The sequence below is a fragment of the Rhincodon typus genome, chromosome 25 (assembly GCF_021869965.1).
Source record: "Rhincodon typus isolate 14 chromosome 25, sRhiTyp1.1, whole genome shotgun sequence".
NCBI lineage: Eukaryota > Metazoa > Chordata > Chondrichthyes > Orectolobiformes > Rhincodontidae > Rhincodon > Rhincodon typus.
The window spans coordinates 30,344,492-30,369,201 of record NC_063356.1 but is presented as its reverse complement, the minus strand read 5'-3'; positions in this window follow the sequence as shown (position 1 = coordinate 30,369,201).

Genomic DNA, 24,710 nt, shown 5'->3' with positions numbered 1-24,710 from the left:
GTCCATTTTGATATTGCATATAATTTAATGTAAAATATAAGCACATTCAGTACAATAATATCGGATAATATTTCCATTTTATTTTTGATTATGAATGATAAGTAATTTTTGAAATAAATGGAAATTAGATCTTTCTGTTTTTCCCTCAGCATGATGTCCAAATTAATTTACCCGTTTTGAACCTTACTGCAGGGACTAAAATGTGGCTTTGCCTGAGTTCATGATATATTTAGAAGATATTGCATGGTGTTGCTTAAGTAATGTGTAACTGAAGCAGATTTTCAATCTTTTATTAGGATGAGCTCACATTAATTTTGTACTTCACGGAAAGTCAATTATATATTGCTTGTTCTTGCAATTTTCTTCAGAATTTTTAGAATATTTAATATGCAAGCATATACATTTTAGACAAATCAGATAGCAACCAACTTTACTGTATTCATCAGTGCTAATAGCAATGTGAGAAGCTACACAAGAGACTATCGGTTCAAGTACTGGAATTGTGATAAAACTAAAGCATGAAAAATTAAAGCAGATGCTGAGACCAGTGCTAGTTTTGGATATATTTCACAGTTTTGCTGTGCAGAGTGAAAAATCTTCAAATAGTTGTACCACTTAAACATAATATTCTGACAAAAAAGTTATATTGGTACATTCAAGTGAGCCTGATAGAGTCATAGAAGTCGACAGCACAGAAAAAGGCCCTTTTGCCCTTTGAGTCTGCACCAGTCAAAAACAACCACCTAACTCTTCTAATTCTATTTTCCAGCACTTGGACCACAGTCTTGTAAGGCATCACAAGTGCACATCTGAAGTGCATTTCTGAAGAAGGGTCTAGGCCTGAAACGTCAGCTTTCCTGCTCCTCTGATGCTGCTTGGCCTGCTGTGTTCATCCAGCTCTACACCTTGGTACCTCAGATTCTCCAACATCTGCAGTTCCTACTATCTCTCACCCTATATGCCTTCTTAACCACTTTATCTACCCATCCTGTTACCTTAATAAACCAGTGGACATGCACACCAAGGTCCCTCTGACCTTTGGTGTTTCCCAGGGCTTTACCATTCATCATGTATTCCTTTGCCTTGTTTTTCCTGCCCATCCCACTCTTATCAGGATTGAGTTCCATTGGCAACCGATCAGCCCATCGATATCTTCTTGTATTTAAAGGCTATCCTTCTTGCTTTTTACTATCCCACAATTTTTGTATCATTTGCAAACTTATTGATCAACCCTCCTCCATTAAAGTTTGAATTGTTTGTATATACTACAAACAGCAATGACACCAACATTGATCCCTATGGAACTCATTAAACACAGGCTCCCAGTCACACCCCTTGTCTATCACCCTCTGTTTTTATTTTAATGTTTGATTCTACTGTGCAGTTGCTGTCAGGTGATACTTTGAAATGGTAATCTAAGTGATTAGAATGCTTTCTTTAGTGTTAATAGAGCTGCACACATTCTAATATAGGTTTGACACAGTTGTAAGCAATTAACTTTAATGAACTAAAAACATCAACTTACTATCAAGCAGGCAGATCCAATTAATTCGAGGAACTCGGGTTATTTACTTTTGAACTAGGGTTTCTTCCCAAAATATAACAGTTTTCAATCAAAAATGCATGTTTAAAACTTGCTGGCGGAGTATGCTGAAGTTAAAGTGAGGACAGGATGTCCCATGAACAATCCCATAGGTTTTGCACTTATTTAGAGTAACAAGAGCCTCAGAAGAAGTGAAAAGACTAGCTTCTGGTGAATTCTTCCCTTTCATTCTAATTGGTCACCTTGCAGTACCTTGTAATGGTGAATCTGATCATAGTCAGTACTGTGTGTATTCCACTAAAGATAACAAGATGCCTCAGATTTGAGAGCAGAACAGTGAGCATAGGATAAATGCTCACAGTGCATGGTATTAGATTGACTGACAGAAAGAGAGAAAGGCAGGCATGGAAAATTGAAGACAAGGGGAGATGAATAATTGATACAAGAAGTTTTACAGCAAGATTTGACCTGAGAGATCTAGAAGGATGAAATCAAAATTGGGATCAAGGGGGGGATCAACTCTTGTCATAAGGTTTCATTTCTCTATATGTAGTGCATTTGGTTGTCTGAGGGTTGCTAATCATGGCTCCAATATTATTACAATGGCAAAAAAAGAAGAAGCAGGTTCTTAAAAACCTACAGCACCTTGTAAGAAGATTGAACCAATATCACCATGGTTATTAAGGATGCAGTTTGTTAATTGGATCTCCCAGAAGGCTAGGAACATTATATATAACATTATGATGTTTTATTGTTGCCCTTGCATTTCTTGGTGTTGAAAGTTTTGAATTTGGAAGATTCTGCCAAAGTAGTTGTGGTGAGTTTCTCCACTGCATCATATAAATAGTGCACACATAGTGGATGTTTCAACTACTGGATAAAATGTGGATTCTTCATGCCTTGCATCTGTTTTGAAATTCTTGAGTTTTATAGCAGCTCCAATGAGTAATGACAATGTCATTAAATATCAAAGTTGTCTTGTTATATGATGTAATCATTTTGCAGTCTATTACAACCTTTAAACAGGAAATAAAATGAAGGGTCAGTTAATCTGGTATTGATAGTATTGATCACAATATTGGATATAATGCAGGTAAACTTTTTCTCTTTACTAAACAACCCATGAAAATTTTGATGTTTGTTTAAATTGTAACAAACAGACAGGACTACAGCATAATGTAGCTTTTGAATAATATTACCTATTCTCAGTGCTAGAAGAAAGTGTCGGCTTAGACTGTGTGTACGAATATTGAAATAGGTATGAATTTACACAAATCTGACTCAGACCTATTTATAACAGATGCAAGGCATGAAGAATCCACATTTTATCCAGTAGTTGAAACATCCACTATGTGTGCACTATTTATATGATGCAGTGGAGAAACTCACCACAACTACTTTGGCAGAATCTTCCAAATTCAAAACTTTCAACACCAAGAAATGCAAGGGCAACAATAAAACATCATCATTATTTCCAAACTACACACCAATCTGACTTGGACATATATCAATACTTCCTCTTCATTGTTGGGTGAAAAGATTTCTCTTCTTCCAAAGCAAGATACTTGCAGTATTCACTAAGTTTAAAAGGGCTGAATGGCCTATTCCTGCTCCTATTATCTAAAATCCTGGAACTGGTTAGATAACAGCATTGTTGAAACACCTTTACAATATAACTACAACAATTCAAGGAGAAAACTTTCAACCACGTTTTCAATTCCAGGTAGTGGCAAGAGTTATAGTGGAAGTTAAATTGAACATCCTTAGCACAAGTTGGCAACTGAAGCTTAACTTAATGTATATTCGTAAGCTTAGTCTCACTTTAGCAGAAATCAAGCCGCCACGCACTAAATTAAAAAAAAACTTTGCTGCATTCTTTTTCACAAATGGGAGTGCCTACATAATTTACAGATTTGCCTGCAACTGCCTTACATTGTACAGCAGCTCACTTGGCCAATTAATAATTACTCCTTAGCCAAAAGATGCAAAAATACTATTTACTGTAATGTCCTGAACTGCAAGTGTTTGTAATGGTTACTGCTTTTAGAAAAATAATTGGTATATTTTCATTGTCAGAAGCTCAGCCAGCTTCTGTAGAAGAGAAGGCAGTTAAAGTTCCCAACTCTCATTATTCTGCATTATTCATAATAATAGGTTGGAAGGAGTAAAAAATAGTGTAGTCATAAGAAGTCAGAATATTGCCACAATGACTAATGTATTAGCTCAGTGGACTCATTGTCTTGTATGAAGCAAATCAGTTTAAAGTCCTTTCAAAACTCAACATTAAAATTATGGATCTATTGTTCCAAGAACAATGATATTGTTCCACTTACTATTTCATTGACATCTTTATCAGTTTCACTACTATTCTCTTTCCAGACATAGAGGCATGTGATTGGAGTAAACCTAAGATTTAGACTGTAGAAAAACCATTTGTGTTAAAATGAAAGAACATTTTTGGAAACTAATTATATTTCAAGTACAAGATTTATGATAGAACCCATGTTAAAATATCCAGAATATATTGTTTGTTTGAATCATATCAAATAGCCATGAATGCAGAAATACAATGCATGTAATTTTAAGCCATTACTAACAATCTTATTACAGCAGACTTCATAACATTACCAAAATACCTAAGTAATTTAAAATATTTCCAAGTAATGCAAAGCAACTTATTAGTTGCCCCTTGATTTAAGGATAATGTCTACTCAGTCATAGGTTTCAGCTTTGGCTCATCATGTGACTGAACTCTTTAATCTCATTCATTCTTACAATTTGGAGTACTTTGTGTTCCTTCAATGAGTGGGCAAAGATCTGTCAAAGGGTGGGAAAACGTGATATTGTCCATTTTGGCACTGAGATGCTGAGGGATCTGGATGTCTGAATGAATGAATTACAAAAGATTAGAATGCAGGCACAGCAAATATTTAGGAACATTAGCAAAAGAATACCACTTATTGGAAGAAGAAGTGAACACAAAAGTAGGGAGCTCATGGTTCAGTTACGTAGGGCATTCATGAGACAACAACTGGAGTATTGTGTAGAGTATTGGTTTCTTTATTTAAAGAATGGTGTAAATGTGTTGGAAGCAATTCAGAGAGGTTTACTAGATTAATACCTGAAATGGATGGACTGTCTTATGAGGAGAGATGGGCCAGTCTCCGCTTCTATCTGTTGCAGTTTAAAAGAGTAAGGAGTGATTTCACTGAAGTGATTTCATTGAGATTCTGTGGGGTCTTGACAAAGGATCTGTGGAAAGGAGGTTCTCTCTGTGGGAGAATCTAGAACTGGTCGGCACTGTTTAAAAAAATAAAGAAATGCCTGCTTCCAATAGAGATAATGAGAATTTTTTTCGCACAAGTTCAGAAAAGACTTTAGATCTCTCTTCTAAGGCAGAAGAGAGTTTCCAAAGCAGAATTTGATAGATTCTTAATAAGCAGGAAGTAAAAAGTTATTGGGAGTAGGTGGAAGTGTGGAGTAACCAGATCAGCCATGATCTTATTGAATAGTGGAATAGACTCAAAGGGTGAACAGCCTATTCCTGCTCCAAATTCCTATGTTATATGTATGTTAATGTGTTCAGCTCTAGTCTTGTGTAAAAGTTTGGTATTCTACCCAGGGCAAAGTCCTATTCATCCTCGTCCTCAATCTCAGTGCCCTTGTATTCAGCTCTACAAAGCTCCAAATTAAATTTCTTATCCTTGTGTTTAAATCCCGTTGTGGTCTGACCCCTCCTATCTCTACAGTCTCATCTTGCTCTACAATCTGACATCCAAATTCTGCTTCCTCTCACTGCCTTTTTCTTTGTAATTCTTCCTAGCCATGATTGGACGTATATGATTTCACCTGCCACAGTGCCATGATCTGTTTATTTAAAACCTTACCTGAGGATAGATGAGTCCCCTGGGCCAAATGGGATATACCCAAGGTTACTAAAGGAAGCAAGGGAAGAGATTGCTGCCCCTTTGGCAATGATCTTTGGGTCCTCACTGGAGTAGTACCAGAAGATTGGAGGGTGGCAAATGTCATTCCCTTGTTCAAAAAAGGGAATAGGGATAATCCTGGAAATTACAGATCTGTCAGTCTTACTTCTGTGGTGGGCAAATTATTGGAGAGGATTCTGGGAGACAGTATTTAAGATGATTCGGAAAAGCTCAGTTTGATTAGAAGTAGTCAGCATGGCTTTGTGAGGGGCAGGTCATGCCTCACAAGCCTTATTGAATTCTTTGAGGATGTGACAAAACACTTCGATGGCGGTAGAGCAGTGGATGTGGTGTATATGGATTTTAGCAAAGCATTTGATAAGGTTCCCCATGGTAGGCTCATTCAGAAAGTAAGGAGGTATTGGATTCAGGGAAATTTGGCTGTGTGGATACAAAACTGGCTGTCCAATAGAAGACAGAGGGTGGTGGTAGATGGAAAGTATTCAGCCTGGAGCTCAGTGGCCAGTGGTGTTCCGCAGGGATCTGTTCTGGGACCTGATCTCTTTGTGATCTTTATAAATGACTTGGATGAGGAAGTGGAAGGGTGGGTTAGTAAGTTTGCTGATGACACGAAGGTTGGTGGAGTTGTAGACAGCGTGGAGGGCTGTTGTAGGTTGCAACGGGACATTGACAGGATGCAGAGCTGGGCAAAGAAGTGGCAGATGGAATTCAACCCAGAAAAGTGTGAAGTGATTCATTTTGGAAGGTCGAATTTGAATGCAGAATACAGGGTTAATGGCAGGATTCTCAGCAGTGTGGATGAACAGAGGGATCTTGGGGTCCATGTCCGTAGATCCCTCAAATTTGCTACCCAAGTTGATCAGGGTTATAAAGAAGGCGTATGGTGTGTTGGCTTTCATTGGCAGGAGAATCAAGTTTAAGGGCCGTGAGGTTATGCTGTAGCTCTATAAAACTCTGGTTAGACCACACTTGGAATATTGTGTTCAGTTCTGGTCACCTCATTATAGGAAAGTTGTGGAAGCTTTAGAGAGGCTCCGGAGGATATTTACCAGGATGTTGCCTGGACTGAAGGGCAGGTCTCATGAGGAAAGGTTGAGGGAGCTAGGGCTTTTTTCATTGGAGTGAAGAAGGATGAGAGGTGACTTGATAGAGGTGTACAAGATGATGAAAGGCATAGACAGAGTGGATAGCCAGAGACTTTTTCCCAGGGCGGAAATGACTATTATGAGGGGGCATAATTTTAAGGTGATTGGAGGAAGTTATAGGGGAGATGTCAGAGGTAGGTTCTTTACACAGAGAGTAGTGGTGTGTGGAATGCGCTGCCGGCGGTGGTAATGGAGTCAGATACTTTAGAGATTTTTAAGCGACTCTTGGATAGGCACATGGAGGATAGTAAGATGTAGAGTATGCAGGGTAAATTGATCTTAGTAGGATAACAGGTCAGCACAACATCGTGGACCGAAGAGCCTGTACTGTGCTGTACTGTTCTATGTTCTTACATAAAACCCATCTCTGACCAAACTGTTGTTCAGTATCACTCAGTAGGAGCATGTTTGCCTTAGAATCAGAACGGGTTTGAGTCCAAATTCCACTCCAGGGACTTGATACAGGATCTAGGGAGATGCTTCACCTGCATACTATAAAATGGTGCACTGTTGGAGGTGCCACCTGTTGGATGAAACAAAAAAAACCAAGGCCCAGCTACCTTTTCAGGAAGACATGAAAGATGCCAAGGCACTATATCAAAGAACATCAGGAGAATTATCCCTGGTGAGTTGGTGAATGTTATTACCTCAATCAACATCATAAAATCAGATTATTTAGTTATTATCCTATTGCTCTAAATGGGATTATCTTGTGCGCAAATTCACTACTGTGTTTCCTGCAATACAACAGTGAATCCACTCCGAAAGCACTTCATTGGCTGTAAAATGCTTAGAGCATCTGTTAGTGATGTAAGACACAATATAAATCCAAATCTTTGTTTCTTTCTATGTTTAAACAACAAACAAGTTCTTGTTTTATACTTATGTCCACCTGGTGATGTTATGACTTTCAGCTACTTCAATGTAACGTGTTATAGGTTAAGATTCACCATCTTAACACTCTGATATTGCACATTTTAATACAAAAACTGAATAATTTCACTTCACACTAAATAAAAAGGGATTGCCTTATCATGTCTAAACAGGCACTCAAAATAATCTGTCTCTTTTTCTTTCTTTAGCAGGATGTAGATCCTTAGATGCTCTTGGAAAGGTATTCTGGAACCACTGCAATCCATGTCAAATTAATAAATGACTTACAGTAGGCAAACCTTAAGACTGTTGTGTTTTTGTCTGGAGGTGCCTCACAATTTTCTTGAATCATTCTTTTTCTTATTTGAAAGGTACATTTTTCCTATTCCATCGAAAACGAGACCAGACGTGGTAATATCTGAGATTTATTTTTCAGCTAGGCTGTGCATAAATTCAGGCACAAGTTTCGATGAGTTTCATGGAGTACTGTGCTATTTTCAATTTTTTTTTTAAATGCTTGTTCTTTGACTACATAATGCTGAGGTGAAACTGATAAATATCTGAACCTAAAAAGCAATGTTCAGAATTCACATGAATAAAATTTTCTGGAACAGGAAAATGCTTCAGCTTAGTCTAGTTTGTGTGCAAGGTCAGATGGTTGTTTAATGGTAAAGATGGATTAGAAGTTTTCTTTTGCCATCTTTACTTTCTAAATCTGGCTAAGTCTGTCTTGTCTGTATAATTCTGGTGCACGCAACCAGGTTGTGCATTGGAAGTAGCATTTAGTTGAGTTATTGGAAATGCTCAGTGATTGCTAATGTTAAAGATCAACAAAAATACTAAAAGCAGATTCTAGTTTAAAATAGCCCCACCAAAGTCTGACATTCCTCACACATGGTAGAGCAGATTGTTTATCTTTGATCGTTTGTGAAATAACACCTTTAGTGATAGAATGTAGGCTGTAGTCTTCTGGAATATTATAAAGGAATGATTTTTGGGTTACAGCACAAGCCTTTAAATTTTCCCTTAAGTTACATTGCTGTAGATACTCAACGAGTCTAGGGCCTATGAAATTGCATGAAAAGAGGAGAACCATAATAAAATTAAATAGAATTCATGCTATTGTTCTTGTATTTTGTAAACATTTATTATATTATAAAGTGACATCTTCCATTGAAATTGTTCACAATTGTACAATGTATAAAACTGTTGATTATTGCCAAAGAGGGGGACATTCTGCTGAAGAATTTTGTCTTGCACTCATCAGAGCAAACGCAAAAATACCAAATTTCATACAATCAAAACAACCTTTATCACAGGACAAAAATAGGCTGATTGGTAGATAAGTTGACTCTTGATTGGCTAAGATGTAGCCATGTAAGAAGCAACAGGGGATTACACTCTCCCCAATTCCCTGATAAATCAAAAGGGATGGAAGTCTTGATCATATTCCTTTAGTTTGCAGAGAAGGCTCCCTGTAATATCTAAGTATAATGCTTCCAGCATGTATAAATAAGCCATGTTATAAGCTCAACTGATTATCTTAAAATTATTTTGCCTTTCTTCAGCAATAATGAAGTTCTGTGCTACCAAGCAACTGTTTATACAAAATTCTGATGAAAAGCCATCAAGTTGAAATGGTAACTCTGATTCTTTCTTCACAGATATTTCATAATATGCTGAGTACTTCTTCTATTTTTTGGTTTTATTTCATATATTCAGCACCTATCATTTTTGCTTTTGAATACTCAATGCCTATTTGCCCAATCAGGCTAGAAACACTCAAAATTATGGTTCATGATTTGACTTAAGAAGTTTGCCATTGCAGTTAATTCAGTTTTCTGTTTTTCAAAAAAACTGAATATTGAAATGTTGTTTGGCAGAATAGACTCCCAAAGGATTCAATTACTTATTTTTGCTTCCATCAGTATGTACATAGCTGAGTTCACTCATGTGTATTCTCTTAAATTGAACAATACTTAATATGCACTTTCTTTTAATAAAAACTAAAATATAATGAAGCTTGAAACATTCCAGAGCATTACATAGTTCATGTCATAGAACAATACAGCCATCTTCTGGTAACAATGAGAATGACTCACACTCCAGTCCATGGAGCTGGTGTGTTGCAGAGTCAGGGATATCTTTATTTGGAATAAATCTTAAACCACTGTCTTTCATGACTATTCTAAGGGGCTACTAAAAATCACATGGCATCATTCAAACCTAAGCAGGATGAATTTTTAAATCATAATTCCAGAGGTGAATAAGAGTGACTGATCCTGATATTTGACCAAGTGTGGTATCCAAGAACTGCGCCACAAAAAGAGTCAGTGGGAATCAGGCAAAACATTTCACTAGTTGGAGTAACAAGGTGTAGAGCTGGATGAACACAGCAGGCCAAATAGCATCAGAGGAGCAGGAAGGCTGACGTTTCAGGCCTAAGGGTCTAGGCCCAAAACGTCAGCCTTCCTGCTCCTCTGATGCTATTAGGCCGATCTTTTTCACCAAGATCATCACCTGTTATCTCAGATTCTCCAGCATCTGCAGTTCCTACTATCTCTCACTAGTTGGAGTGATGCTTCGTGCAAGGTGAGATAGCTGCACTTGTTGGAGGTCAATTATCTCAGCTAGAGGATATCACTGCAGGAGTTCCTCAGGGTAGTGCCCTGAACTCTACTATCTTCAGCTGCTTCATTAATGACCTTCTGTCCAAAATAAGGTCAGAAGTGCAAAAGTTCTCAGATGATTAGACAATATTCTGCATCATTTACAACTCCTCCGATATTGAAAAGTCTAAATGCAGCAAGATCTGGACAATATCCAGGCTTAGGCTGAGAAGTGGCGAGTATCGTTCATGCGACACAAGTGCCAGGTAATAACCATCTCCAAAAAGAAAGAATTTAACCATCACCACTTGGCATTCAACAGCATTAGCATCACCAAATCTGCCACTATCAATATCCGGGGATTACCACTGACCAGAAGGTGAACTGGACTAGTTATGTACACTGTGGCTACAAAAGCACATCAAAAACTAGGAATCCTACAGCAAGTAACTCACCTTCTGACTGCCCAAAGCCTGTCCACCATCTAAATGGAACAAATCAGGAATGTGACAGAATACTTCCAATTTATCTGGATGAGTATAGTTCCATCAACACTCAGGAGTCTTGACCTTATCCAGGACAAAGCAGCTTGCTTGGATGGCGCCACATTCACTACCACCAGTGCTCAACAGCAGCAATTTGTATCAGCTACAAGATACACTACAGATGTTCATCAAGACTCTTTCGGCAGCACCTTCCAAATCCATGATCAATACCATCTGGAAGAACAAAGGCAGCGGACACATGGATCACAACTACCTGCAAGTTCCTCTCCAAACCACTCACCATCCTGACTTGGAAATATATCGCCGTTCTTTCAGTGTCACTGTGTCAAAATCCTGCAAGTTCCTCCCCAACAGCATCATGGGTGTACGTACACCAAATAGACTGAGGAGCCAGAATGAAAATGCCTATCTATGTTTTTAATTGTTCTTAAGAGAGAAAATCGCAATTTCTGGAGTGTCCAATGCTTGGAATATTTACCAGTGTTACCTGAGACTTTTTTCCCCAGATATGCCTCCCAGAGGTGGGAGACAAATGAAAAGAGTTGATGACTCCCTCCCATGCTTCTGCTCCCACAGCCCCATTGAAACTTGGACTAGTTTATAGAGGGGCTGAAATCAGCAAATCCTGATTCTGTCCCAAATTGCAGCATATCTGGTGGACAATTTTCCTGAATTACAGGTCAATTCCCCTTCACGTTTTGGGTAGTTTACAAATAAAGTACTTTGAAACATTCCAAGCAAAGATGATACTATATATCCACAATATGTTTTAAAGTAGAATTGCAATAACTCCTCATTCCTTGGTGACAGATATACTCCACATGTCATGCACAAATGAATACCAGCATCTGGGAAAATACACTGTTCTCGTTAGAAGCTCACCATTCCCTTCTCAATGGCAACTAAAAATAGACAATAATTGCTTTTAGCGAAAATTTGTGGCTCGGGTTGTGGATGTAGTTGTTCATTAGCTTGCCGAGCCAGTTGTTCTGTGGTGTGCAGACATTCCGTTACCCACCTAGGCAACGTCATTGGTGCGATCTCTAATCGAAGCATCAGTGTTCTGCTTCATTCCAGATTTATATGATCCTCTGGTGTGATGGTCTTGTCGCTTCTGGTTCTGTTGTTTTAGCAGCGGTCTGTATGCGGGGTCTATTTCTGTGTGTTTGTTAATGGAGTCCCGTGTTGAGAACCAGGCTTCCAGAAATTCCCTTGCATGTCTGGTGTTCACTTGTCCCAATATGGTCACTTTGTCCCAGTCAAACTGATGGCCCTCATTGTCTGTGTGCATTGAGACAAGTGAATATTGGTCGTGTCTTTTTACTGCCGGCTGGTGTTCAGTACATTGGACAAACAGGGGGGAAACTGACATACTTCATCCCATCTTGTAAGCAATCACTTGTAAAAAGCTAACTATGATCCTCATATGTATATATCCTTTTATTAAAAACAACCAGCAAAACAAAATAATAAATAAAATCAGAAAATGGTAGAAATACTCAACAAGTCAGTCATTACCTATGGAGGGAGAAACAATGTTAACAATTCAGGTTAATGGACTTTCATCAGGTTTGGAAAAGGTTAGAGATATAATTGACTTTAAATAAGTACTGTGACAGGGCAATGGAAGGAACGCGTAAAAGATATGATAGTGCAAGCCAAAGGGAATGGATGTGAGACAAGAAATAAAGAGTGGTTTAGTGGATAAGTGTATGGAAATAACCAAATCATTACCCAATTTCTCAAATTACCAAATTTTTGTCAATACCAAAAGAGCTGTATGGTGGCTCTGTGGGACCCAGGTTTGATTCCAGCCTCGGGTGGCTGTCTGTGTATTGTGTGCACTTTCTCCCTGTGTCTGTGTGGTTTTCCTCCAGGAGCTCTGGTTTCCTCCCACAATCTAAAGATGTGCAGGTTAGGTGGATTGTCCATGGTAAATTGCCCATAGTGTCCGGTGGTGTGCAAGCTAGGCGGATTAGCCATGGGAAATGCAGGGTTACAGGGAAGGGGTGGGTCTGGGTGGGATGCCCTTCAAGAGCTGGTATGGACTGAATGGCTGGCTTCCATGCTGTAGGGACTCTATGAACTGCAGATGCTGTAAATCCTCACTTCCGAGAAAGGATCACTCGACCTGAAACATTAGCTCTGATTTCTCTCCACAGATGCTACCAGACCTGCTGAGCTTTTCCAGCAACTTGTTTCTGTTTCTCTTTTGTCATGTGGTTATAGGGCAAAACCTGAGAGCTTGAGTTTAAGACAGATTAATTGAGTAGAAGACAAAATCAACAACTCTCTTCAAGCTAAATCTTCTGTAGAACTCGATTTCATTTTAACACTATATATAACTATACAGGATAAGCTGAGACACCAGATTCAGAAATGATTGTTACTTGATTAAAAGAATATTATCTATGTGTGCTTCTCTCTTCACTCTAACAATACCATTCACACTTTATGCCCTGTGGGAAGCAGCCCAATGACATATATAAAAGGTTGTTTCAGAGTCCTAAAGCCTTTACACCACAGCTTCCATCTGATAATTCGGGAGTAACGGTTATGATCTGCAATTGGTGAAATCAATGCTAAGTCTGGAATGTTGTAGAATGTCTAACTAAACCACGAGGTTTTGCTTTTCAAGCTTCTATTAAGTTTCAATAAAGCAACGTAAAAGGCAGAGGATACAGATGTCAGAGTAGAAGTGAAATGGAGAAATAAAACTATAAGTGAGTGGAAGCTCAGGATAATGCTTGCCCAAAACAATCAGCCAATCTGTATTTAGACCCTGTTATGGAGGTGGCAATGTCAAGAGCAAAAAGAAAAAAATCACCATTTCATTTTGTACAGGAACATGCCTTGGATATAGGAGGAGTTTGAGATGTACCTGCAGGTTGTTACAGTGAAGACAGTTCTTTCTAAATTACAGGAAAATATGCTTAGTGATGGCATCATGATGTAAGTGGAAGAAATAATGGAGAATGACTTGCTGAGTGTGAAAACTTGCTAGGCTGAAATTGAAGACAAGGGAAACCCTACAGTGATTCTGAGAGCAGAACTGGTGAGAGAAGACATTGAGGAGATAGGAAGATGTAGTGAAGTGTCCCATCAACTATAGTAGAGGGAATTCTTGAATGAGGACAAAAAAAGATGTATTAAAAGTGCTCGTATGGAAAGTAGAATCATCAGAACAGATGTGATGGAGACAGGGAAACTGGAAGAATGAAACAGCATTATTAAAGAAAGTGGAGAAGATGCATAGTCAAGATACCTCAGAATTTGAGATAGAGAATTCAAAGAAAGTGAGGGCAAAGTCAGAAAAGAATAATACAGATGGAAGAGCAAATGTTGGAAGGAAAGATGGTAGAATTTGAAAGTTGATGAAGCCTTCCAGTTTGAGGCGGGAGCAGGATACAGCACCAATAGTTACCAATGTACCAGAGAAGTGGTAACTCAGGAGGCCTGAGTCGGGCTAGAACAGTAATGTTCCATATAATCCATAAAATGGAATGGAATAGCTTGGAACCGTACATGTTTCCATAGCAACACTTATTATTTAAGAGAAATATGAGTGGAGTCGAAGGAGGAGTTGTTCAATGTGTGAACACATTCAGTCAGTTGGAGAGGAATGGTGGATGGGGGATGCGGTTGGGGCTCCATTCAAAGTAAGAAGCAGAGAGCTCTCAGGCTGTCCTCAAGCGCAAACTAAAAAGCTAAGAACACTAGCTGACATTTTTATTCAGGTCACTATCAATCCTTTTATACATGCTTTCCTGAAGGATCTCCTTGAATAAATTCATACACGATTTTGATTAATTAGGAATAATGAGGCTATAAAACTGTAATCCCACCAGCATGTAGCATAGTTGATTGCAAGATATGCTTTTGGTCACCAGCAAGATGTGACAATGTAAGTGAAGAGAAATAAAATTAATTGCATCCATTTTGGGGGAATTGGAAGTAAACATCACAACAAGTAAAAATGAAAACTCTCCTCATTGAGACTGATAGTATTAAAATCAATATATTGTGGATAATATTAATGTTGTCCTTTTCAAGCTTTGTACTGTAGAATTTATTTTTTTAAATGCACCTCTTTTTATCTCAAAAGAACTATTTCGTCTGCTCAGTGTGCTATAGTTGAGATTTAAATTTATTAATGTCATAATTCATCAAATGGATTGCTTCTCCCTTTTGTAATACACCACCATCAGAAAAGAGTAAGGGATTTCTAGTCAAAATGTTTAAAAGAAAATCTACAACATTACATCAAAGTTGAATTTGTGTAACTATACAAACTGAAAGCTGTATGTAACATATTGATTTAAGCACTTGAGATATTTTGAAATATTATTTCTATTTATATGCTACATGACATTCAGTGTATATTATTCACCACTACATTTACCATCAATCATTTTTCAAGATAAAGTGACTATGGCATAAAATGCACATCCAATGGAAAAAAATTGTCTGTGTCAACATTTATGGCATAGGATTATATTTTCATATAGTCATTTGGTTGTACAGAAATACAGTATTGCTGAAAAAGCCACATTTTATCAAAGCTTTTTGTTTTGCACTCAGTAAGACAAGTTGCAAGGATTACCAATGAAAAGGAAAACAAAATTTATACTGCACGAGAGGAGAATGCTGATTGCTTAGCAAGTGGACTCTGATTCACAGAGGTGGAAAATACTCCGGTTAATGATAACTGACAGTTAACTGTCAAGCTTTGTTTAAATTTTAAACCAGGTAGGCTGACTCTGATTGGTCAAGATACATCTTTGAGAAATAAAGTAGAAATTGGCTATCACCTATTTTGTCGTAATAAAATAAATACAGTGTCTGTATATATTCTTTCTGTCTAGAAAGATCAGGGCCCGATATGTTAATATTTTAAATTGGTTGTCAGCGAAGATCTCGGGTATATGCTGCTTGATACAATCTGCCAGTCTTTGAGGCAACCAGCCTACATATCTAGCATCACACCGGCACTGAAATTCATATACCCTATTACCTTCAGTAATTCACAACCAGCAAGGTACTGAATGTACACAAATAACCCATATCTTCAAACATTTTTTTTTTAGTTGATTCACAGGATGAGGGCATCACTGGCTAGGTCAGTATTTTATTGCCTGAGGACAATTCAGTGTCAACTATATTGCTGTGGGTCTGGAGTCATATGTAGGCCAGACTGAGTAAGGATGGCAGTTTCCTTCCCTAAAGGACATCAGTGAATCAGATGGGTTTTTCCCACCAATTGTCAATGGTCATTAGACTTTTAACTCCAGATTATTATTAAATTCAAATTCTTTCATCTACTGTGGCAGGATTCGAACCCGGGCCCCGGAACATTACTTGGGTCTCTGTATTAACAGTCCAGTGATAATGCCACTAGGTCATCACTATTCTTTGTTTTGGTCAGCACGTATTTCCTCTTCAGCCCCTTGATACAGATGTGCCATTACTCCAGAGTACAGATATAATCCTGGTCCAACCGCGAGGAGATGAACTTGAAAACATGGCTGACAACATGATGTCCTGTATTAGATGTAATTCCACAATTGGCCATTTGCTAAATAATCCTGATTGTGTAAAGAATTATGCTGACAACTAATTTAAGTCAGTGGGCTCACATTGTGGCATATTTGTACACAATTGATGTTACATATGTTACAGAAAGAATACGGACACAAAGTGTTTCTGCTTCTCAGGGCAATGCCTTGACAGGGTCAACTTGCCTGTTTTAAAACGTAAAATTGGCAATTAACTGTCAGTCGTTATTTAAGTTGTCATTCTCCATGGAACTGCTTGTACCAATCAGAGTCCACTTCCCAAGCAATCAGCACTCTTCTCTCCTACAGCATAAATGCTGTTTTCCCTTTTACATTGGTACTGTATTTTTTGTGAATGACCCTGGTGGGTGCAAGATGAACAGTTTCAATAACATCTGTCCTTTTTCAGCAATTTTCAAATTATATTTGTTTTTATATCGCATGAGGTAATCACTGCTCAGTTATTTGACTGGCAAAGTTCATACTTAGCCCGTCCATATTTTAATTGAGTGATAAATTGCTCCATAACTAAACATGCCTCGATCACTAAAAGTGGACTGGTGGGTGGGTAGGGTTGATGTTACATACAGACAAATCTCTATTCCTCTAGTTAAAAAAAAAAGAGGTACAGCTGTGTAATTCTTTTCCTGGGGCACCTAAACCACCCTAGCAATGTCTCCACCATTAGATAAACACCGATTTCAGCTTCAGAAAACATCCACAACCAAAAACAGCAGTTGCTGGAAAAGCTCAACAGATCTGGCAGCACCTGTGAAAAGAAATCAGAGTTAATGTTTCAGGTCTGGTGATCCTTGCTCAGAACCCTCAGGCCCTTTCTCAGGTCACTGGGCCCCAAACATTAACTCTGTTTTCCCTTCACAGATGCTGCCAGACCTGCTGAGCTCTTCCAGCAACTTCTGTTTTTGTTTCTGATTTACGGCATTCAGAGTCCTTTCAGTTTTTATTCCGAAAACATCCAATTCACTTAGATAAACTGAAAACCATTGCAGACCTCGAACAAAACCCTGTGACACACTACTCATTACATTTTGCAAACCTGGAAAAGACCTGTTTATTGCCTACTCTCTGTTTTCTAATAGCGAGTCAATATTCTATCCATGGAATACACTACCCCCTACACCATGAGCTTTTATTTTCCACAATACCTTTGATGTGACACTTAATTGCTTTTTGGAAATCTAAGTACAGTACATCCTCTGGGATCCCCTTTATCCATAGCAAGTGTTATCTCCTCAAAGAACTCCAATATATTGGTCAAATATAATTTCCCTTTCACAAACTATGTTGAATCTGCCTGACACCCAAGATACAGAAACTTCCAATAGATTCAGAAACTCTGGCATCCTGCCCTTCCTGACATTTTCGAGGAAGGAAATGAAAACAATAGATAATTCCTAGTGGACAGACACTGCCACTGTTATCAAAGCTGAATATAACCCAAATGTCCTGTCTGGAAACGGGAGGGTGTACTTGCAGCTATCAGTTTGGTGGAACAGAAGATTATGAAGTGAATCAAGCACAGTTTTGCTGCCAGGATAGGTTGACTGAGACTCTGCACAATTACTGGAAATTGAGAATAGTTATAAACTGCTATGTTCTTCACTTGTTTGCCAGTCAAAAAAGATTGACATTCTAAGCAGTAAGTGTTGGTTCCATTACTACAGGGAAAAGAACATCACAATGGCTTTCATTCAGAGGAGTCCTTGCTCAAAACTGCACAGGGCTTTAAAGGACAAATATTCATGGAAATCTTCTCAAAGTAACTTTCTTTCTTAGACATCAAAGTCCTCTATCTCTCACAGCTGCAAATAAGAAGCAATGTCATCAATTTCATGCCAACGTTATCACATAACTCCATCTCATCCCTTGGTGGCTTGACTGAGATGATAAAATATATTCTCCATGAATAACAATGTACTTACTTGCTTTAACACAAAAACAATAAAGACAATCACCCTGGATTTGTTTTTCCTAACCAGTTTACTCAGAAATGTTGTCACACACTTCTGGAGCATATGGGACTTGAACTAGGGCCTTCTGTCTCAAAGGTAGGGACAATACCATTGCACCATCATCATCCTACCCTTACGAAATATTGTGCCTCCCTGGGTGCTGACATATGACCTTCTGTTATCCATTCTAATGTTATTTCTAAGCTTGAGCTAATCCCACTGGTGTCAATGGATGTGATTGACATCTCATACAATGAAGGAGAAGCACAGGATTAAAGTGGTCCTCACCTTCTGACAGCTGGGTCTTGGCAGGGTGTTGCTGTTGGCTGCATTTCTGGAAGGTAGTTATAAGAATTCAACTCTTGCTTTTGACACTCTACTCTCATGTAAAGGGACAGTTGAAATCTTATCAAGAGCTGCCATTCTGAAAGGCAGAAGTTTCAGGACTGTGGACTCCAGGTCTCATTATTTCACTAGAACCTGGATTGGTCATCACAATAATGGCAGCAGCCTGATCCTAAATGCTGTGAGGCAGAGCAGGCACCACAGTCTAGGAGCTGTAATTCATGCTGTGCACCTTTGTCATCTTATTGCTTGATGCAACCTGTATTCTTGTGGTAATGAAAATACAGTTGGTCTCTGGCTACATTTTAGAGGCATTGGCAGCTGATTGATGTAAACCCTTCAATCACTGTTGATATTTTCTAGAAATATGCAACTTTTGAAAGGAAAGTAGTACACTCAAAAGCCACACATTAATTATCATATGTACTCTGAGATTATCCTTAAAGCATCACAGAGCTTTGATGTTTCTCAAACATTTTTCTTGACTGGTGAGCACCCAGTAGTTCTGGATTATATAACTCTTAAAATCATTGGCACCTTTCTTTCTCAGCCTCCACTGAGAAGATGGTACATTCTCATCCAGCCTCCATTTCCTTCTGCTGTATGAGTTATGCAGTGCTACACCATCATAGCCACCAGAAAATCTGAGCTGGTGTCTGACAGTAAGCAAGTGTTGAATTGACAGGGGTGCAGCAAATTGCAGTAAAGTGAAACAACTGTACCAAAAAGATGCCTGACTTTCATAGTCATTTCCTAACAATCGTCATGTGCAATGAAGAAGATATGTGCTCTATGTCATCCTCATCCTTAGTGATTTCCTCCTGTGTTTCAGTAAGTCCAATGAAACTATAACAGTGCAGAGTGGTAGATATTACAGCAACCAGTTAGGAGAACACTATGGGAAATTCCCAAGAATTATGTTGAATGAAGCAATGTACAATGTATATGTGCAGAACATTTGCTTTGTTGAAAATTACGCTTAAAAATTTCAGTTTTCAGAATATATTAAAACGCTCCTGTATCAATAGGTGATACAATCAAAGTAAATGCATCTCACCATTTCTATATATCCTTTCATTGATCAAATAACCCTGGATTAAAATTAGTTTCTAAATAAAATTTTCTACCAGTTCTCCCTCATTGCTCCATCAAACTAACACTCCAATTTTAATCCGTACTTTCATCCTTTAGCTGCTATGATCAACTAGCTGCATTTCCGCCAAACATTAGAAATCACTATATTACTATCAGGAACCCTGTCCTTCTTGATACTCACTGATAAGAGCAATGGATAAATCCATTAAAGGAAATTAATTCATTTATGCATCTTGTGAAGAGGAAAAAATGAGAAAGAAATAAATCAATTGAAGAAAAACTGAAAAACAGCTGGCTGAATGTATTCAATCTGTTAAATCTGTAGTGGTTCTCTAAATCCAACAGATGACTTAATTGAAGATTGATTTATTTGGACGATGGTACAGCAACAAGTCTTGAGCTCAATAAATGAGTTTGCCTTACAGAAGGCTGTTTTGTTACCTTTCCATTGTCTGTCTTAAAGGCCCATACATGGACTTGAAGGACACTAGTGTGACAGCAAACAAAAAACTGTTTAATTGGATGTGTCTAAGCTTGACCTAGCTTACTTGACGAGCCTCATTAAGTAGAATCTTGGTCTGTATTGGGTCTGGCACTAGATGCTTACAAGGAGGCACAGCACAAGGGATAATGGGAAACTTTAATACGATCCAATATTTAGTGACTGAATAGTACAAAAGCTGACTGCAAAACAGTTCCATTTACTGGGGCAGGGTTTCGGTTTTGGCTGAAATTAGTAAATTGGACCAAAGTTGCACTGGAAATTCGACCTAATAGTGGAAGGAGGTGGAGGAAGAAATATGCAAACACATCACAGAAATGAGCAATAAATAGAACAATAATCATGCAGAATTTCAACTACACTGAAATTAATTGGCCAGAAGAGGTAGGTAAGGTGGAAAAGGAAATGCAGTTGCTACTTGTATACAAGATTTATTTCTAACCCAGCATTAAGAAGCCAAACAAGGGAGGGTTTACTTCTGGATCTAATAATGGGGAATGAATAAAGTAACTAAAAGAGGAACAATTTGAAATAATGATTTCAACATGGTATCGTTTACTTTAATACAAATTCATTAGATGCTACATTCTATCCACTCTGTTGTATGCTACTAAAACATGAACAGTAAATAAAGAGCTTTGGAATAAACTAAAGGTCTTTGAAACGTGGATGCTAGGAGTTATGTTAAAAATTACTAAATAAAGAGCCACCTGAAATTGCAAGGGCAAAAATACCTTTAAAAAGCAACATCCAGAAAAGAAAACATCAATTTTTCAGCCATTCAGAACTGAAAAGTCAGAGATTTCCTTTCGAAGACGAAGTAGACAACAGGAAAAAGACAGGTCAACCTAGGCTTAGTTGGATAATGGATATCTTGAAATGGTTGGAGAAAAGCTACAGTGAGTATGTGAGGATGGTGCAAGATGGATGAGGGTAGCATACCATAACATGAGAACCCCTGGCAAAAGCAACAAGAAGCAACAACAGCAGCTGCTGATAATAATTTTGAAGGACTTGAGCATGATAAACATCAACATGACAAATTTGAACAAAGTAGAGGGTTGGATAATAGATGTTCAGAAAATAAAATGAACAATATTAGTAGACAATGATGTAATGTAACAATGGCAAACATTTGAAATAGCATTCAGACACCAGGAAAAAAAAGTATTCTGTTTTTAAAATAAGAAACTCAACACTAATGAGACGTCCTGGATGAATTAAAATGTAAGGGAAAAATTAAGAGTAATGAACGAGGCAAACACTAAGTGTTTGGATAGGAAGAGAAAGCATGATAGGGAGAATTTGAAGCAATTAGGAAAGAAGTAAAATAAATAAGGAAGGCAGGGAGGAACTACAAAGTCATCAGGGAACATAAAATAAAATAATAAAATATCTAACAGGCACAAAAATAATAAAAATAATTTATGATAGAAGTAAGGCCATGAGGTGATAGGCAAGGTAAACATACAGGCAATAATAGCAAAATGGCAGAAACATCAAATAATTACTTTAGTGACAGTCAATGCAATTATCATGTCTGAATCAACACCTTGGGGATTACCACTGACCAGAAATTGGATTTGCCATATACATACTGTGGCTATAAGAGCAGGTTAGAGAGTGGGAATTTTGTGCTGAGTAATTTGCACCCTGACATACCAAAGGCTTTTCACCGTTTAGAATTAGCTTTATTGTCACATGTACTCACGTGAGTACAGTGAAAAGTTTACTAGTTGCCACTTAACGGTGCCATCTTAGGTACAAAGCTACCTTGGTATCGATTCTTAAATACAAATTTTTAGGAATGAATTAGAAAAATAAAGAAATAAAAATCCAGCATTACAGACTTTCGTGCCATCTTAGGAATAAATTAGAAAAATACAGAAATAAAGTCAAAATAACAGTCCTTCCAACCCAGTCCACCCTGGGCCTCGCCTGCAGTCTGTACAGGACTTCACCTTAGGGTACTCAAGGCGAGAGAGTCGGGAGTCAGCTAGGAGTCCACACTGAGGCACAAGTCAGGATTGTGATAGCATACTCACCTTACTACATACAGTGGCAGCAAGATGTACTGCAGCAACTGCCCAATGGTCCTTCCATAGCACTTTACAAATCTACAATTTCAACCACCAAAAAGGAGAAGGACAGTCTGTTATTACACATTCTTGGAAGCTGTTGACAGTTTGAAGAACTCTGGCATTTGTCTCTCTCTCTCAGTGAGTAAAAGATAACATTTAAAGAAACCCAGCTGAAGAGATATCTCAGTTAGATATTTTCTGGAAATCAGAGGAAGTTTGAGAAATCAGTATTTTTGATCACGTCATAAATTCTGAAAGATGAACGATTAACTCAATCCAAGGACCTGAATCTAACTGACTTTCCACACAAACCAAGGATTTGCTGACAGCAACATTAACTCATCAATAGGAAACCAAAGAAACTGGGAGAAGTTATAGTTTAAACTCTTGATTCACAGGGTTCCCCACCCCCAATTCCATCCATCCATAATTCTTCTGTAGAACTTTGTTGTTTTGCCTGTGTTCGAATCTGTGCGGGATTAAGAGAATATGGCTTAATTCAGTATTGAAGTTTAATTGCTAACTATTCTGCTGTTTTATTTATTATATGTATTTACCATAAGAATACATTTTGCTCTTAAAAATATTATTTGTGACTATTACTGTCACCCAGGTTTCTTAAATAATGAGAAACTAATTGATCATTTTGGTAATTTGGTGTGGCTCATGGAATAGTGAGGTTTGATTACCAGCATATTCCTCCAGTCAGAGTCATATCAAGTTAGTCATAGGTAAAGGATGAAAAGGTGATTTAAGTTATAAAACTATAATGGCATTAGAAGTAGCTGAAACTTTGAAGATGGACGAGATATTCAAGACTGGTTTACATAATTTTGCTAAGGCTATAGAAATAGAATTGGTCAAGGAATTAATTATGGAAATTCCTGCAAAAGCTAATGAAGCTGAGACAGTTAACATATTGGCAGAGCATTTGGGATTGGTAGAAATATATGAGGGGCCAAGCATACCAAGTGGTAAGTGACTTGAGTTTATGAGAATTCAATTAAAGTTAAAGCAGCTTAAAATAGAAATTAAAAGGGATAGAAGGGAAGTGGATCCTTTAAACAATTGAACTCAAACAAGAATAAAAAAAGTTTCATAGAGAGAAGAAAGAAAAAGTGAGCTCTTAAGGAGATGGAACTAGAATTTCAAAGGGAAAAGACATTGGCTTAAAGGCTGCTGTTTAAAGAAAATGACTCAGTTGTACAGGAAGATTCAAATGAGGAAAAGCCTAGCCATAACGTGAAGTGCAGTAAGAAAATGTTTAAATTTGTTCTGTTCTGATGATGCCACCTTCAGCAGGGGCCCTCAAATGTCCACCATTTTTGCAGCTGAGGATTCCACACCACCATGGTCCACAGAGCCTTTGGCTGTGTCCGATCCATTTCCCACACTTCTATGCAATACACTTTGAAGAACAGCATCTCACTTTCCATTTGTGTACCCTGTAGCCTTTAGGACTCCATCTCAAGTTCAATAATTTTAGGGCCTGAGCATCTTCTTCCATGTCTTTTACCAATCCCACACCCCAGGACTTATCATCACATGGGCCAGTTTAATCACAGCCAACCCATTTTCATCCACTAAAGGTCACCATTTATTGCCTGTCCCCGGTTGCCCTTGACAAGGTGGTGCAGAGCTGCCTTCTTGAACCACTGCAATCCACCTGCTGTAGGTTGACCCACAATGCCATTAGGGAGGGTATTCTGGGATTTTGAACCAACAACAGAAAACGAATGGTGATATATTTCCAAGTCAGGTTGGTGAGTGTCTTGGAGGGAAACTTGCAGGGCAGTGGTGTTGCTGGGTATCTGCTTCTGGATGGAAAAGGATTTGAGTTTGGAAGATGCTGTCTAAGGATCGTTGATGAATTTCTGCAGTGCATCTTGCAGATGGAGGGTGTGGATACTTGTGGATTTGGTACTAATTAAGAAGGCTGCTTTGTCCTGAATGAGCGTTGTTGGAGTTCCAATTGTCAGGCAGTCTGTTACACCTTTGCTTGTACTGCACTCAAAGTAAATATATCTTCCTCAAGTATGAAAACCAAATTTGCAGTCTCACCAATCCCTGTATGATTTATTCATGTAATATAATCTGCTTGCAATAAAGGCCAAGGACATATTTGCTTTCTTAATGCTTGCTGTTCCTACATGCTATTTGTTTCTTACACAAGTACTTCAACTCTCTGCATGTTACCATTTAAGTTCCAATTTTTTTTAAAAAATACTGCTTTTCTATTCTTACAAAGTGAAGATCCTCATACTTTCCTACACTGTGCTTCATCTATCACCTTGTTGATCATTCACCTGTCAATATTTCTATGCAGCCTGTGTTCTCATAGCTTGCAATGCCACCTAGCTGTGTATCATCAGCAAACTTAGATGAGACAGAGTACTGTTTCTAAATTAACGTAGCTTGCAAATGGCTGAGACTAGTGACAGTCTGACAACTTGAAAATGCCTCATTTATCCCTACTCTCTGCTTCTTGTCCAATATATTAACATAAGATAGTAGATAGTTTAATCACCCCAAATAA